The sequence below is a fragment of the Gobius niger genome (genome assembly GCF_951799975.1).
Source record: "Gobius niger genome assembly, chromosome: 15".
NCBI classification, from domain to species: Eukaryota; Metazoa; Chordata; class Actinopteri; order Gobiiformes; family Gobiidae; genus Gobius; species Gobius niger.
Window position 1 is genome coordinate 25,402,228 of NC_136866.1, and position 16,918 is coordinate 25,419,145.

Consider the following 16,918-nt stretch of genomic DNA (forward strand, 5'->3'; position numbering starts at 1 on the left):
TAACTGTTATCTTCTTGAGCAATGATTACAAGCACATAAAAAAATACCACTTTCATGTTCACCCTGTGTAGAGATATTGCTACATGTTGTAGTACTGCATAATTCCACTTCGGTGTGCAAAATGGCCGCCGGAACGATGCATGATGTCATCGGAAACGCATGCATAGGCTGTGAGCTCCAGCTTTTTGTGCATTCTAAAATCCAGAATCCAAATCCCTGCACATAAATCATTGAAATGTGTCTTGATTATATTCTCTGTAATGGGTCGATCTGTCTCTCTGACGCCGTGCAAATTATTACCATGTATCAGTCTGCGGGCGACGGAATACCTAAACACATCTGTGCTACTTTTGCAAATTTCATCACAGTCATATTTTTAGTTACAAACCGGCATTTCCTCCCGAGTGGACGCAAAGACCGAGAGGGAAGAAGGACATGGAGAAAGCTGCGGATAATTAAAGATCACGCCGGCCCGTCCACTGCAGACACTCTCATTATAAGACACAAGTCGCACTCAGATATATCGCTCAGAAAAGATGATTTTTAAGATATTCATTTTCTCCTTGATTACATTTCAGGCTGATGAGAAACTTGGAGGGTAATTGGACGACGCTAATGTGTCTTTAAGAGAGAGCAGCGAAGAGCGAGGGGCAGGAGCGTGTCTTTTATACAATCATTTTCTCCGCCGCAGAAATAAAAGCAAAATGCTGTTCTGTTTCGGAGGAGGGGAGTGAGCACAAACATTTAAGTAAAAGCCGAGGAAACACTTCAAAAGCCCTGATTTGAGTCCAATGTCCTGAGTTTGGATGCTCTCAAGTTATTATTTTTTTTATTGTGGGCAACCTGTGAGTGCAATTGTGTCTATGTCCATTTGTTGGATTCGAAACCTTAAATCGTGTGCATTTAATGTTATTGATCATTGGAGTGGTTTTGTGTAACTATGGCAACAGCAAGTCCTACACAGCTGACTCCTGTCTTTTACAATCTCACATGTCTCCAATGTCAGTTTCACCGTTGTTTGGTTTGAATGGCCTAATGTTATGTTTGTTAGGGTTTCTGTAGCGCATTAAAAGTCATTAAATTAGATTCAAACTTTAATTTAAATCATTAAATCTCAATTTCTTAGAAAATATCTTTTTTTTCTTAGAGACAGAACCCACTCTATGGGCCCGATCTTGTGCATCAAAACGGAGACGATAGCGTGACATTTTGCGCTCAGTCGGGGCGCACTTTGTGATCTTGCCGCTCCAGACTTAGCGCATTTAAGTGGGTGGAGACACAGATTTTCCTCCAACCAGATCGACTCCGCGTCCAGGAGAGTGGTTGTGTGGGAGTGGGGGGTGAACATGTGCTTTTGTTTTGCTTCGCGTTCACGCCAAGCGCGGGCCGATCCGCGCCACAGTGGACGCTGTAGCTCTTTTTCTCTCGAGACGTGAACATTGTTTAGCTCACGATGGGGTAAATGAAGTTTTTAGTTTGACCTGTGAGAGCCTAAGGCTTAAGAAAGAACGCAAGACAGCGCAATGTAAACGAGGAAGTGAATGTCAGCCGTGTTTCCATCAGTGCAGTCACCTCCTCTTGTGACGCCCCCTCACAGGTGGCGGAGGCGAATGGCACACATAGCGCCGCCACTCGGAAAATAATTTGCCAAGAGCCTGCGCCGCCCCGTGCGCCGCCACAAGATCTGGCCCTAGGACTTTTTACTGCACTCATTCGTCAAAAATACAAAGACTCTGTTCTAAAGGAGGATTGACACCAAGCCGATGCACTGGCGATCATTGGGGGTGATTGTAAGGTTAAGGTTAAAGGGGCTAGATGCAAGTTCACCATTTTATACTCACTACTCAGGTCATACGTGTAACTGCACTTTCTATTTTAAGCACATGCGTGACGGCACTTCGGACCCGAAGTAACACGTTTTTGAGTGACAGTGCAGGATTCTGCACATTAGGACATTGTTGGAACATGTAGGGGAGGAAGATACTTAATTTTAACATTTTTAAACTCTGTATAGTCCCTTTAAAGTATACTTTATTAATCCCCATAGGGAAATTCACTCTCTTGACCCATCCACAATGCCGCTGGGGCAACCTGTAGGAGCAGTGGGCCGGCGCTGTGGAGCCAGGCTGATGGTCAGAAACATCTGGCTGGAGGATTCACCTATTGTACAAGTTTTTAGTGGTAGGGGAACCCGGACCACCCGGAGGAAACCTACTCCGACACGGGGAGATCATGGAAACTCCACACAGAAAGGCCCGGTCCCTGGTGGGAATCGAACCCGGGACCTTCTAGCTGTGAAGCACGAGCGCTAACCACTGTGCCACCGTGCCGCCCCAATTGATTATCTGCTCAGGTCTCCTCTCGTTTCACCTGATGAGAGCAACAGGACAAAATGTGAGTGTGGCGTACACGGTGGCGCATCTAGTGGTGCTTATTGGTGACGCATCGGTGCCGGACCGGCAAAACGGGATCATTTAGAGTGATTTTAGAGCTTCTCGACTGGAGATTTTACAGCCTATTGGCCAGAGTAACACCTCATTTGAAAGCTACAAAATGTATCTAAAGGGGGTTCCTGGTGTTGTTGCAATGTTGCCGTCACTTTTTGACTTTTTCAGCTTTTAGTTGTGTTTTCATCTAGTTTTTATTGCCGTTTTGATGCTTTTTTTCCCCAAGAAGCTTTTAGATTTGATTAAACCTGGAGAAAATGTCAGTTCAGGTGAGAGTTAAGAGGCTAATAACTCACAGTACACACAGTAGAAAAGTTCTCTAATTCCCAAAACTGGCTTCATTAAAGAAACATTAAATCTGACTTGCTGCCAGCGTTAGAAACCCTGGTCTGTGCACTTTGTATCACGTTTCAATATTTACAGATTTAAAGATGATATGATGAAGTTGTCATTTTACAGATGTGACTTTAGAAATGATCTCAATAACTTAAAGGGGCTGGATGCAAGTTGGCCATTTTATACTCACTACTGCCACCTCAGGCCAAATGTGCAGGTGCAGGATTTTAGAGGCAGTTGTGGTGAACAGGTCTGAGCTCATTCTACACATTAGGACATGGCTGGAACATGTAGGGGGTAGAACATACTTGGTTTTAACATTTTTAAACCCCTTTTAGTCCCTTTAAGGTATAGAGAAACACTTTGTGATGGTATAATGACAACACAAAGCTTTTGTTAGGTATAAATCTCTTAGTGGGTAATATAAAAGCACAGTTTCCCGAAGAAGAATAGACTGTCATAAAACTACCCCCCAGATGAACAATTACTTCAAAAAGGACTCCAAGCAAAATGAATATGTGCAACTCATTACCCATCTCTGCATTTGAAGACTTGAATATTCTCTGCCGAGCGTCTCTGCAGCTCCTCTCTCCCTCTCTCTCTCTTCCTCCCACTGACTTCCTCCTTTACCATTTACAATTATGGCTCAGGGGGATGGCTGTGTAATCACATTAGAAGATCATTTGTGACAGTTCTTTCACCAAACGCCACGAGATAACTCCAAAAAAGATCTCTGCCGCTTTGACTCGCGCGCCAGGAGCGGTCTTCGAGCAGACAGTTTGCCAAAAGAGACTGCGCCTTTATTCTCCAGTCGTCTCCTGTTATCACCGATCTGCTTCCTTTGACGCGGTAAAAGGTTTAAATCGAGCTGGTGGACGGGTCAGAGCGCTACGGTGGAATCGACAGATTCAATGTCAAAATGCTGATGTCTTGTCACGTTTTTAAGAAGAGGCAGTGTTGGCAAAACTTCTTTTTTATTAAATATCACTTTGATGCCAACAACATTTTTACTTAAAATCACCACAGGGTTTCTTCAGGCAGCAGCAAGTCAGATCTAATGCTTTTTAAGGCCAATTTAGTGACACAAATGCAATTGTGGCATAAATCTATGAAGCAAATGCTGTGAATTTGCCACAGATTACTGTGAATCATACATATGGGCCTTTTATCCGTGGCCCACCTGATGGTCCCCATTATTCGCTGCCTCTATAGGACAGAAACAGCTGCATGGCTTGAGCCTTTGTCTGTAGGACCTGTTGAGCACATCTGGCTGTCTCTGTGCTGAGTGCTCCATTGTGCACTTTGCTCCAAAAACTAGAGCTACTTTATGTCCCCGGCCCACAGCACTGTTTATGACCATAGACTGTATAACGGACAGTTTCTGCTCACTCCTCCCCGTTTACCATAATGACCACGTTCGAGGGGGAAATCATGGCGGATTTACAGACTCCCCCTCCCCAGAAGCATGTTCCTAAAAAGGGCATAAGGGCGGGATCTTCACTGTAGACTCGGCCCTTGTGTGACGTGTAGCTCGCGCAGCTTCAATGCTAACAGTCTGGCCCTCATTAAGTACGAGATTTCTAAAATTCTTCTTACGAAAACCAGCCTGGTTTCTTTAATTGTGACTAACCCGTCGTTATCTCAGGAGGAACATCCGTAGTGTTTAAAAATTAGAAACCAGGGTTGTATCCGAATGTCCACACTATTCCCTAACCCCTCATTCACCACATAGGCCCGCACTATATAGTCGACTATATAGTCTTCTCCGACTCTCCGACATTGTGGTCTATATTGACCCGTTAAGTGACCATCGATGCTCACTACTTTTCGAGATGCATTGTGGGAAATTTCGAGTGCACTACTTTTTTCTCTCTGAACATTCGGACACCCCTACAAAATGGCGTGACCACTATATAGTCACTCTATAGGGAATAGTGTGGACATTCGGATACAGCCCAGGTGTTAAAGTTGTTTTCAATGGGAGACTAGCGGCTATATGGAGGTACTACAGCAATGGCGGCCTCTAGTGTTGTGGTCATAAAGCGGAGCAGCCAGCGGCCATTGTTTGTGACCAGTGCAGAGCAGAATCCAGTTGGTGATCATTGATCAATAGCGTTGGAAACTTATTTTTAACCCAAAGACGCAGATGTTTAGTTGAAGACGCATCTTTCTCCTCTGTCTCTCTCTGCACCTTCCTTCTTTCTCTTTCGACTGGCCGCTAACTTTCTGTTGGGGCATCTGAGCTTATGTTTACAGCTGTTTGCTCTAGGTTTGACGAATGAACAGAGAAGCGCTGATCGCTGGCCCTGTTGGCACATGTTTCTTACTCTTCTTCCTCCTCGCTCTCATCAAATACGGGCCATATTTTTGTCAACTGCACTAATAAAAAACAGGCACAAATGAATTACTGTTCTATGTCATTCAATCACTGTGGCCTCGGTCCCCCAAGAATGGAAGGTTTGTAGGTCAGGATTTGTGAATAAATTAGAGACTAAATCGTGAAGTAAACACTGTAATAGGGTTGTGCCATCGTGATGCCACGCCCCCTCCTGTCAGAAACACGCACTGATCTTCTGTGGGCCTTGTAAACCTACAAACTTTGCAGGGATTGCACTGTAAATTAAATCACGAATATAGCTAATATACACGCTAGCTTCAGTAGCCATGATGTGCTAGCCGTAATTATTAAAGTAAAGACGCTGCCCTGCTCTGTTTCTGACCTGCAGGGCTCTCTTTCTCTCTCTCTGCAGCTTCAAAGTTTGACATCGCGTGGTCTCTCGCTTTGCTTTGCTTCGTACGGAAACTTTTAAATGCCGCGATGGATATCACATCGGAGCTAGCAGAGCATGGGTTTGGATAATTCTCACGAAGGACCGAGAGAGGAGAGAAAGAGGCGGTGCAGGAGGTACGAGGCTACGAGCTCACGGGCCGGGCGGCGCGTGGAGCAGCTTCAAAAACGTAGGCTACGATGCAAATGCAAATAATAAGCTCCAATTTACATTTGTATAAGTGTGATAAGAGCCTTGGTATTGAGGAGCAGACGACGCTCTGAATAAGTCATCTCCTCTCAGACTTTTACGCATGAGTTTTAACACATTTCTGTTGCAAAAGTTCCATGACTCTGTTCAGATCATGTTTAGTTTAGATTCATTTATTCTGTAAGCTCACATTTTTCCTAACATAAATACTGTGCAGCCTACGCAAGTGTCTTTAAAAAATGGCTACAATGAGAGATGGTTCACTGTAAACATCGTCAACTGCCAATTAAAGGGACATCCCTACACTGTAGTTTGATTTTTTGACAGTAATGAAGTGAAAACGAGCCAACAATCTCAAAATTGACCTTTGACCACAACAAGAAAAATATACGTAATATACCTACCATTACTGAACTGTGTAAACACAACTAAACCCCACCAGTTTGTGTTTAATGAGACACGTGTTGGGTCCCTGGTTCAATTCCTGCTGTTGTGCCATCCAAGCACAATAAAATCTCTATACCAAGGGTGCCCAAAGTGGGGCCCGGGGGCCAAATTTGGCCCTCCGAAACAATTCTGTTGGCCCGCATGAGGGTGACTTACTTTTGCACCGGTATATTTAATACCAATTCTCTCCCATTCATTCATTGGGGGCGCTGTTTCACTCCTTTCGCAAAGTTTAGGAAACACTGTTGTGGTGTCTTGGTATTTATCAATCACAGAGCGTCGTAGCATCAACTTTCCCAGTTTTCCAACTTTTTTTCCAACAACAAAGGTATGTTAAAAATTAATTCATAAAAGAATGTATGTTGAATAGACACTTTCAGAATGATCTGATGTTGCATTTTCTTTGAGTTAACAAATGAATAAGGTAAAGTCACTGTAGGTACTGTAGATATAGGTGTTTGTTTACATTTTGGTGCTATATTGCTACAATAGTTGATATTGTTCTACTAAAATAGGCTTTTGCCATAGTTAACATTTATATTCGCATGGTATTTGCATAGATAGAATCAAATGCAAATGCATCCCGAAAAAGAAAATAAAGTAACTATTATTGTATCCAGTTATATGTTTTTCCCACTTGACATCTCCGTGTTTTACCCGCGACCCACAGGCACTTTTTCATTTTGGCCCTCGGAGACACCCCTGCTCTATAGAAAAAAACCCTACCTGTCTTGAATATTGCTGTTTTTTCATATCGATATTTCCGTGAGCGCCGCAGCAGTGGCACTTTGCAAACAGGTAAGATACAACCAGCTCCTTTGCAGATGTCGCCTCTGACTAAGTTTACCGCCGCTATTTGTGTCACAACAAACAACCCATGGGCGTGTTTGACTGACAGCTCGTGCATCATCATCTGGCACTTCATGTCACTTTACCTTTGCCACGACTTTTCCCGTTTGTTGTGCGGAGCTTTTGCCCGGGTGTCAGCGAGTCGCGCGGTGACGCCTGACAGCCGCGCGCCTCACACACGCCGCTCGCTTTTGTTCCGGTGCAAAGGTGAAAGGCTTTTTAAACTCCGCCGCACTGGCAAATAATAGTTTGTTTATGCCCTTTAGGTCGCGGTGCAGACGCGCTCTTTTGTCTTGGTTAAATATGGATTCTGAGTCATTGGGGCCCCGAGTGTGTTTTGAAATGCAAATGCGAGATTTAAGCTCAGAAATCTGCTCCGAGCTGAGGCATCATTTTAGGACTCTTCACGGACTTAAAAATGGGGCGGAGAGAATTGAATGATTACGTAAAACCTTATACTAGAACTAGATTCCTAAAGACACAATAATAATACACACTCAAAAAACACAATGTAACTCCAAGTCAATCAAATTTCTGGGATATCAGACTGTCCAGTTAGGAAGCCACGCTTATTGTGAATCAAATGAGAGGCAATTAGCAAGATCACTCCAAAAGAGGAATGGTTTTGCAGGTGGTGACCACAGACCATTTCCCTGTCTTCATCCTTTGTACCGTATTTTTGGAACACTTTTGCATTTGTCCAGTGTTCTCACCACTAGAGGTGTCATGAGGAGCATCTACAACCCACAGAAGTTGCTCAGGGAGTGATGCTCATCCAAAATGGCACGTCCATTCGTGCTGTGGCAAGAAGATTTGCTGTGTCTCCCAGCACAGTGTCCAGAGCATGGAGGAGATACCAGGAGACAGGCCAGTACACCAGGAGACCTGGGGGGGCCGACCGAGGTCAACAACCCAGCAGCAGGACCGCTATCTGCTCATTTGTGCACAGAGAAACAGGAGAAGCACTGCCCGAGCCCTACAAAATGACCTCCAGAGGGCCACAAATGTGCATGTTGGTCCTCAAACGGTCAGAAACCGACTCCATGAGGGTGGTATGAGGGCCCGACGTCCACAGGTTGGGCCGGTGCTTACTGCCCAACACCGTGCAGCCCGATTGGCATTTGCCCGAGAACACAGCGATTGGCAGATTGGCCAATGGTGCCCTGTGCTCTTCACGGATGAGAGCAGGTTCACCCTGAGCACATGTGACAGACGTGACAGAGTCTGGAGACGCCCTGGAGAACGTTCTGCTGCTGCAACATCATCCAGCATGACCGGTTTGGTGGTGGGTCAGTGATGGTCTGGGGAGGCATTTCATTGGAGGGCCGCACAGCCCTCCATGTGCGAGCCAGAGGTTCCCTGACAGGCATTGGGAACGGGATGAGATCCTCAGACCTATTGTAAGACCATATGCTGGTGCTGTGGGCCCTGGGTTCCTTCTGATGCCTGATAATGCCAGGCCACATGTGGCAAGAGTGTGTCAGCAGTTCCTGCATGATGAAGGTATTGATGTTCTGGACTGGCCTGCCCGTTCCCCAGACTTAAATCCAATAGATACATCTGGGACATCATGTCTCGGTCCATCCATCAACGCCACGTCGCACCACAGACTGTCCAGGAGCTGACTGATGCTCTAATCCAGGTCTGGGAGGAGATCCCTCAGGAGGACATCCGTGGTCTCATCAGGAGCATGCCCAGGCGTTGTAGGGAGTGCATTCAGGCACGTGGAGGCCACACACACTACTGAGGATGATACAGACTCGTTTTGAGGAATTTCTACAGAATTTGGATCAACCAGTGACCTGAGTTGTCACTTTGATTTTGACTATAATTTTGGATCCAGACCTCCAGGGGCTGAGAATTTGATTTCCATTTATCATTCTTATGTTATTTTGTTCTCAACACATTGCCCTACACTATGGATAAAGATTTTCATCCGAAAAATCGAATTGATTGACATCTAGGATGTGTTTTTTGAGTGTGCCCTAAGTTTTTGTGAGCAGTGTATAAACTGGAACATTTTAACCAACATTCATTTATTTGTTTATTTGGTCGGTTATTATGGTCGATTCATATAAATGACATTATAACAGAAAATGGGCTCCTTGAACCTGGAATCACCAGTGGGAGGGAACTTTGAGACCAGTTTTCTCTTGTAAAGGGACTATACAGAGTTTAAAAATGTTAAAATTAAATATGTTCATCCCCCTACATGTTCCAACAATGTCCTAATGTGTAGAATGAGCTCAGACCTGTTCACCACAACTGCCTCTAAAATCCTGCACTGTCACTCAAAAAGGTGTTAATTCGGGTCCGAAGTGCCGTCATGCACGAGCTTAATATAGAAGTTGCAGTTACACGTATGACCTGAGGTGGCAGTAGTGAGTATAAAATGGCAAACTTGTATCAAGCCCCTTTAAGGCAAGACACACATTGATTTTTCATGCAGTGGTCAATGTTGAGATTTTTTTTGCCATTTTCTCCCCTAACATCTTAAATGTCATGTCAGAGTAAATCTCTTAACCCCCTCCTAATCCAAGGACATTGTCTCCAGTTTTGCTTTACGTAAGTCTAAAGGCAAAGCAAGGCAAGGCAAGTTTATTTGTAGAGCACAATTCATACACAAGGCAATTCAAAGTGCTTCACAGTTGCATAAAATTACAAGAAAACGGATCAAATCAATAAAAAGCATCAACATAAAAGTGAATCAAATGCAGTAAAAGGCAAGAGTGCAGATAAAATACTTTCAGTTGTCATTCACATGGGCAAAAAGAACTGTTTTCAGCCTGGATTTGAACATTGTCAGAGTTGAGGCCTGTCTCACATCCTCATGAAGACTGTTCCAGATTTAAGCTGCATGAAACTGAAACGCAGCCTCACCGTGTTTATTATTGACTCTGGGAACCACCAGGAGGCCCCTCCCTGAAGTTCTCAGGGCCCGAGATGGTTCATACGGCTCTAACATGTCAGAGATGGACTTCGGTGCTAAACCATGAAAAGACTTGTTTTAAATTCTAGAGTGACAGGAAGCCAGTGCAGAGACCGGAGTACTGGACTAATATGGTCGTATTTCCTGGTTCTTGTCAGGACTCGAGCAGCAGTGCTGGATGTTCTGCATCTCTAACAGCTCGTTTAGAGAGGCCCGTGAGTAGGCCATTACTGTCGTCTAACCTGCTGGAGACAAACACATGGATAAGTCTCTCCAAGTCTGGTTTTGACACTATTCCTCTGATCTTAACCAGGTTTTTCAGATGGTAAAAAGCTGCTGATGTTATTGCTTTGATGTGGCTGTTTAAGTTCAGGTCTGAGTCCACGATTACACCTAGATATAGAACCTGATATTTTTGGTAATAGAGAGAGAGACTCAAGGTGACTGATCACACTTTGTAAACAACCCGTCAAATTAACAAGGATGAAAACGCAAAAAAAAAAGCGATGAAAGAGCTACAAAAACGTGCCGGAAAAGCAACAATACCACAACAACAAAAAGTGATAAAAGAGCCACAAATGCAAAAACACAACAAAAACGTTTCAAATATGTGACGACAAAAAGAGTTAGAGTTTTTGGCAGGTTTTCACTGCTGATGGACCCTCTCACTGGAAATCCTACAAATCAGTTGATCCTGGAGGCATTTTTTTCTTTCTTCCGCTCAGTCGCTTCCCGATTGGCCAGTCTCTGACCTTAGCAGCCAATGAAAGTGGAGCTCCAACCATGACATCACCTCCACAAGACAACGATAGCTTAAACTAATCCAAACTAACTTTACCTTAGCCCTAATCCTATAGTGCAGTTTACAAAAAGGCATCTTTAAGGCGGGAGCACGAATCTGACCAATCAGGGAGTCGACATGCAAATGTGGCATCCTGGAGCGTTGTAGAGGCAAGAGTGGTCAAGAGTAAAGACATCATAATAACCAGCCACTCAGACGCAGGGTCACACTCACAAAAAGGTCAATTATGCACCAATATATATATTTGTTTTAAAAGTTCCATAACAAGATACTAAATCCTTCTTGAAAAAAAAACATCTGAGTAACTATTATCTACAAAATAAGACGCTCAAACCTGGCTCTAGATTTTGCTCTGGGAAATATAGCTATTTTGTGCATAAAATGAATTTTTATATGAATCATCTCCAGCAAACGCTTCAAATTGATATCCCTAATTTCTTTCTTCACGCCCTCTATTCACCTCAGCGGGTGCTTTGAAACCAATTTCCTCTTATTAAACGTGAAACAAATATGTCCAGTCACCATGGCGATATTGATTTTGAAGTAAAGAGAAAAAAAAAAGATTCCCCATCCACTCTCTCTCTTCAGAAACCGGTCTGTTTTGTAACTCTCTCTCGGCATTGATCGTTTAAAGTGAGCTCCCTCCTCGCGAATCGGCAACCCATCACACGAGGAGGAGCAGGACAGTGCAGGACGAGCAATTAGCAGCTCCCGGGGGCGTCCGGGGAGTGACAGACGACCCACACGGGCAGGAGGAGACGCAGGGGAGGGGACAGGAAAAAAAAAAACGCTCTGGAGATTTTTTCCTTTTTTGCAATTCAAGTAGTTTTCACTTACAGAAAAGATTTGCTCCCGTTTTGGTTCTACTCAGAGTCCCGGCTTTAGTCCTACGGTAGTCCCATAGCTCTGGACTTAATGTAGACTTTTCCTAGTCTAGTTCTGTTTTGAAATGAATGGTTTATCGTAGTAGAATTAAATATTGTCGACTGGACTTCAGGAGCTTCTTCTCACTCTTGTCAAAACACACAAGTCAGAACACTTTAAGCAGTCTACTTTAAAGCAGTACTGAGTAACTCATGCCCCTAGAGGCCGTCAGCGCCACTGCAGGTGTCGTAGCATGTTGCGATTTTTTTACTCATTAATTGTCCGTGAGAGTAAATACTACGCTGACAGAAAAGACAAAGGGACAGAGGGATATTGTTCATCCACTTACACAATGGAGATCATTTTTTTTCACTCAAACTTGGCTGTAAATACTGTTTAAGTGGCGCTAGCCCGCAGTTAGCTTTGCCCGCTAGCCTCTTCTTCGTGATTCCATTAGTGTGTATTGGTGACTCTGACCCGGTGGCAGCGAAGTTGCAGTTGTGGTTTTCTGGCCAGAGACACAGGGGGAGATGAAAGACCCTCCAATCATCCCATTAACACTTGTGTTACCCCCAGAGGGACTACAGAAAGGATTTATTTGGGTAAACTAGTTACTTAGTACTGCTTTAATGAGGCCACTGTGATCGAATGGCATTGTTCAGTATTTGCGTATTCAGTGTTTTGGAAAGATAGACCTTTATTGTCATTGTACGAAATACCATGAAACACCGATCGAGTTCAATCCTCAGCAATCTCTACCCCATTCATCCAAATGAAATAAGCAATAATCATCAATAAAGGCTACCGCAGCTGACAAAAACAGACAGTATTTTTTCATTTCATTTCATTTATTTATTCATTTGAGCAGAAAAGTATGTCAACATTTTACAGAAAGAAAAAGTACAAAACAAGACTTTAAAAACAGCACATTTGTATGGTCCCTAAAACCAACGTTATGAACGATTCTTATGGCTTTTTTCTGAAGTTTGTAGAGTGGATCTAAATGAGTTTTATAAGTGTTACCCCAAACCTCCGTACAGTAGCTGATGTATGGGAGAATTAATGAATTATATATGATATGTAAGGCTCTATATTTTAGCAGATGTCTAGCTCGGTGCATTACTGATATACTCCTTGCCATTTTTGATTGTATGCTTGTTATATGGGGTTTCCAGCTTACATTATGACTTAAAATCACACCCAGAAATTTGCATTCATAAACTCTCTCTACTTCCATATTATTGATTTTAAGTTTTACTTCAGTATCTTTCATTCGTTTACCAAAAATCATCATTTTAGTTTTCATAATATTCATAGACAATTTGTTATTATCGAACCATTTTTTCAGTTTATTTATTTCTGTTGAGATTTCCGTCATAAGAAGCTGTAAATCCTTTCCTGAACCCAGGATCGTTGTATCATCAGCCAATAGTACGAATTTCAATTCATTGAGAACGATGGGAAAGAAGAGCTAAATGTGGCTGATGCGACTGATGACACTTCACGCACAGCCCTTTCACAATAAAACGTAGTACGTAGTGTTCTCAGTGCCAGACCATTAGTCTGATGCCCCATTAGTCCGAAATTGTATCATTGAGCAGAGGTGCCATTTGTCCCAAATCTCTCTAACCCAGTTGTGTTGTGTGGATTAGAGAACCATATACAACCACTGGCCCTAACCTTAAGGTCAGTGGACTCCTGCCTACACCTAATTTTATTTTTCAACCCCTACTCAAAGGACATTTTCGGACTAATGAGACGTCGGACTAATGGGCCGACCCTGGTTTCTCTGCAAGTGCTCCACTGCAGGGGCGGAGCAGAGAATCTCAGGTTCTGGGGTGAGGGGGCACCGACTACACCATTACATCTAAACTCAGTTAATTTCATTCTACACCTATTTCTGGTGTAGTTTTGAGAGTGTGTTGAATTTTAATGAACCACCCCTTCTCCCAACCCTGTTTTTGTTTTGATTTATTACACATTTCCTCTTGGGGCACCAAAGTGTGTTGTGCAGTGTTGTCTTTTTCCACTCCTCAACACAAATGATCTCACGTGTATTGTGCAGGACGATTTTACTCAACCGCCTCCAACTTTCATGGTTTGAAAACAGGGTAATTCGGGATATTATTATTATTATTAGCATTCATCACCTTATTTGATGGATGTCTAATGCTTGTTTTGTGTGTGTGCAGAAGTAAAAGTGGAATTAGCTGCAGAAACCGAATCAGGGAGTGACAGATAACCAACAATGGAGAGCTGAGAGACCGCCAGAAAGACACTGCAGCGACGGGACGCATGAGAAGTGGGGGAGGGGGGGAGCGCCTATTACCCAAATGACTAGCTATGCCCCCATCCATCTGTCCCGCACTGCCCTCGCCCACGCTGACGGAGTCTTAATTGGAGCGGTGCATGAGGTTTGCTCAAGCACTTGGTGAGTTTTGGGAGAGTTCTGCCAGTGAGAGCGGAGAGACCAGCCATCCCGGAATGATAGGGAGAAAAGTGCCTGCTTATTTTGGGTATTTATCTATTAAGCACGGACAGACGGCGCTTAGTTGTTACAAAACTAAGTTAGAATGAGTTTTCCCTGCGCGTGTGATAAAGGAAGATAATGTATAGACAGGACAACCGCAAAAGACAAGCACAGAGATATTAGATATCAATTTGAAACTGATATAAATATAAGGATCATATAAAATAGCCTGACCCCCCCTAATAAAAGGTCACATGCTCTAATATTTGGTTGTAGCGCATTCGCTGTGGCTGTTTCAATAAGCTTCTGTAAAGTCAAAAGATCAATTTTTCACTAGGATCTTGTATTGATGATGGGAGAGTGTGACCACTGAGCCAAGCCGTCCCCAGCACATCTGAAAGATTCTCAATGGGGTTAAGATCTGGACTCCAATCCTGAACAACTCTTTAAAAATATGAGCTTTAACGAAATAGTGTTCAGGTGTTAGTCCTGAGCCGCTGCGACTGAGATCAAGCAGGTCATTCGGATTTAATATTTCACAACATGAAACCGCTGTTGGAAAATGTGTTTTTCCAGATGATAGACTGTATGATAATAATAGGGCTTACGGAAGCGAGGCAACCAGTCTGTGCCAAAATCTCCTCTGACCGCTGTTAGCACAACTTAAGCCTGTGTTAGCATAACATTAGCTAACACACGGGGGCGCAGCGGTTAGCTCCCACCTTGACGGGGCCTTTCTGTGTGGAGTTTGCATGTTCTCCCCTTGTCTGCGTAGGTTTCCTCCGGGTACTCCAGTTTCTCCTACCACTAATAACATGTACAATAGATTCCCCTCTGGGGCCAGGACTCCCCTGAAAAAGAGATTCTTAATCTCAGTTGGACCATCCTGGTTAAATAAAGGTCAATAAATAAAAATGTTGCTTACCTTCATAGTTCGTCTTTTTGCTGCTTCTTTCCTCTAGTATTTGCCTTGGCACCTTTGAATAACACACAACAACCGCAATCCTTGTGTGTAATGGAAACTCTCGTGTGGATAGATACGTGACATGGCGAGTACTTACACTGAAGCGTACGGGATACAAGTGTGTGATGTGGAACCACAGCTGAAGTGTTGCTGAACGTAGACCAGACCAACTGCAGCAAAAGTTTTTGTTTTTTAAGGCTGAATATCTCATTAAGTCTTTGAACAAACTGCGTTTAGCTGAAAAATATTCCAGTCAAAACTCCTTGTTTTGGAGTTCCAAACAACATAAATCAGACTTGAACATAATGAATGTTTGGTGTCCGTAGGTGTTACTGAAAGTTTAGATGTTTCCGCAATGTGAGAAAAAAAGTCCCAAATGAATCTATGTCGAAACAGTGAATCAGTGCCATAATTAAGCACCTCATTGTGAAGATTAGGCAGTTCATGTGTCTCCAGGTGAAAGTTTTGCCCAAAGCATCTCCCTTTAAAAGAACTGTCTGCTAACTCTGCCTCATGTGCGTCTGAAAAAGTGAACCGCGGCTTATATCATCATCGGAGAAATTTACACGCAGCAATAGGGACCATAACGAGCCGCCGGAGTTTTTTGCTGATTTCCTGTGAGGAATGAGCAATCTTCAGCGCTCATTATAGGTGCTGCTGCCGGTGCATTTAAAGTACGAGTGGTCACTAAATGTATGCCGCCCACTGAGACACAGACATTACCGCAGCACATTATGGCCGCGCACCGGAGTGAACGGCACACTTTGCATCATAGCACTGAGCTCATCATGATCCGGAGCTCATTGTGTTTGCCTTTCACAGAGGGAGCTTAATCTCCAACTTTCAGGCATGACTTCTTACTTATAGACTTTATGCTGTTCTAGTGCATTTTTACTTTATTTAGCCTGCCAGTGGCTGCAACAGTAACTACCAGGCTGGGTGAAGCCTTTCATTATGGAGCTTGCATGTTCTCAGTGCACTCTCATTGCACTGTTCTCCATTAGTGATTTCTACTTTTGTTATGGCAATTCTTTTTCCCAATAATGAATAATGTACATTTCAAACAAGTAGAAAGCCTGTCACTGAGGCTTCTTATGAAAACTGCAAACTCTGTAGTTTAGACCTCAACAGCCAGTGATTCCTTGATGATAGGGGTGGCAAACTAGTCAGAGACCAAGAGCCGAAGTTTCCAGCCTTGATTCTGTGAAGAGCCCATACTTGCCAACTCTCCCAATTCACGCGGGAAACTCCCGATTTCTAACCCTATCTCCCGCGGTGCTCCCGCAGAGTCATTTCTCCCGCTAATCTCCCGATTTTACAGTGAAGGAAACAAGTAACATTGTGGGGGATATATTTGCATGATCTGGCAACCCTATCCTTTAGAAGAATCACTCCTTTGCCTCTCTGTCAGCGCTCTACTCAGTGCTGATTGCATAGTGAGCGGTCAGACAGGATAGGCCTACAGTGCACACACAGGCCCACAGCGCACGCCCTCACACTCACCCTCCCACTCACACTCACGCTCGGGGGGAAGAGACAGGTATCACGCATTCATCGCTCTGTTTGTTTTTGTACTTCATTAGCACGAGGGAAGGGAGAGAATGAGAGAGTTGATCCATCAGCTCCTCCCATCAGCGTTACCATGGAGACATTCTCACAACTTATTTTACAAAATTATATATATATTTAAAAAAAAAAAAAAAAATGCTTATAGGCCTGTGTAGACCTTTCAATCATTAGATGATAACATGTATTCTTATTTATGCATATAATATTTTTTGTTCCTATTTTGAAAAAGCATTTTAATTTGAGAGGGATTGTTTTAAATATAT

At 43.5% G+C, this 16,918-nt stretch overlaps 1 long non-coding RNA gene across 1 annotated transcript in view; it reads left to right on the top strand.

Annotated features, from left to right (window-relative positions):
* LOC306975364 overlaps window positions 1-16,918 on the top strand; it is a 712,990-nt gene that overhangs the window by 628,930 nt on the left and 67,142 nt on the right. The window lies entirely within an intron of this gene.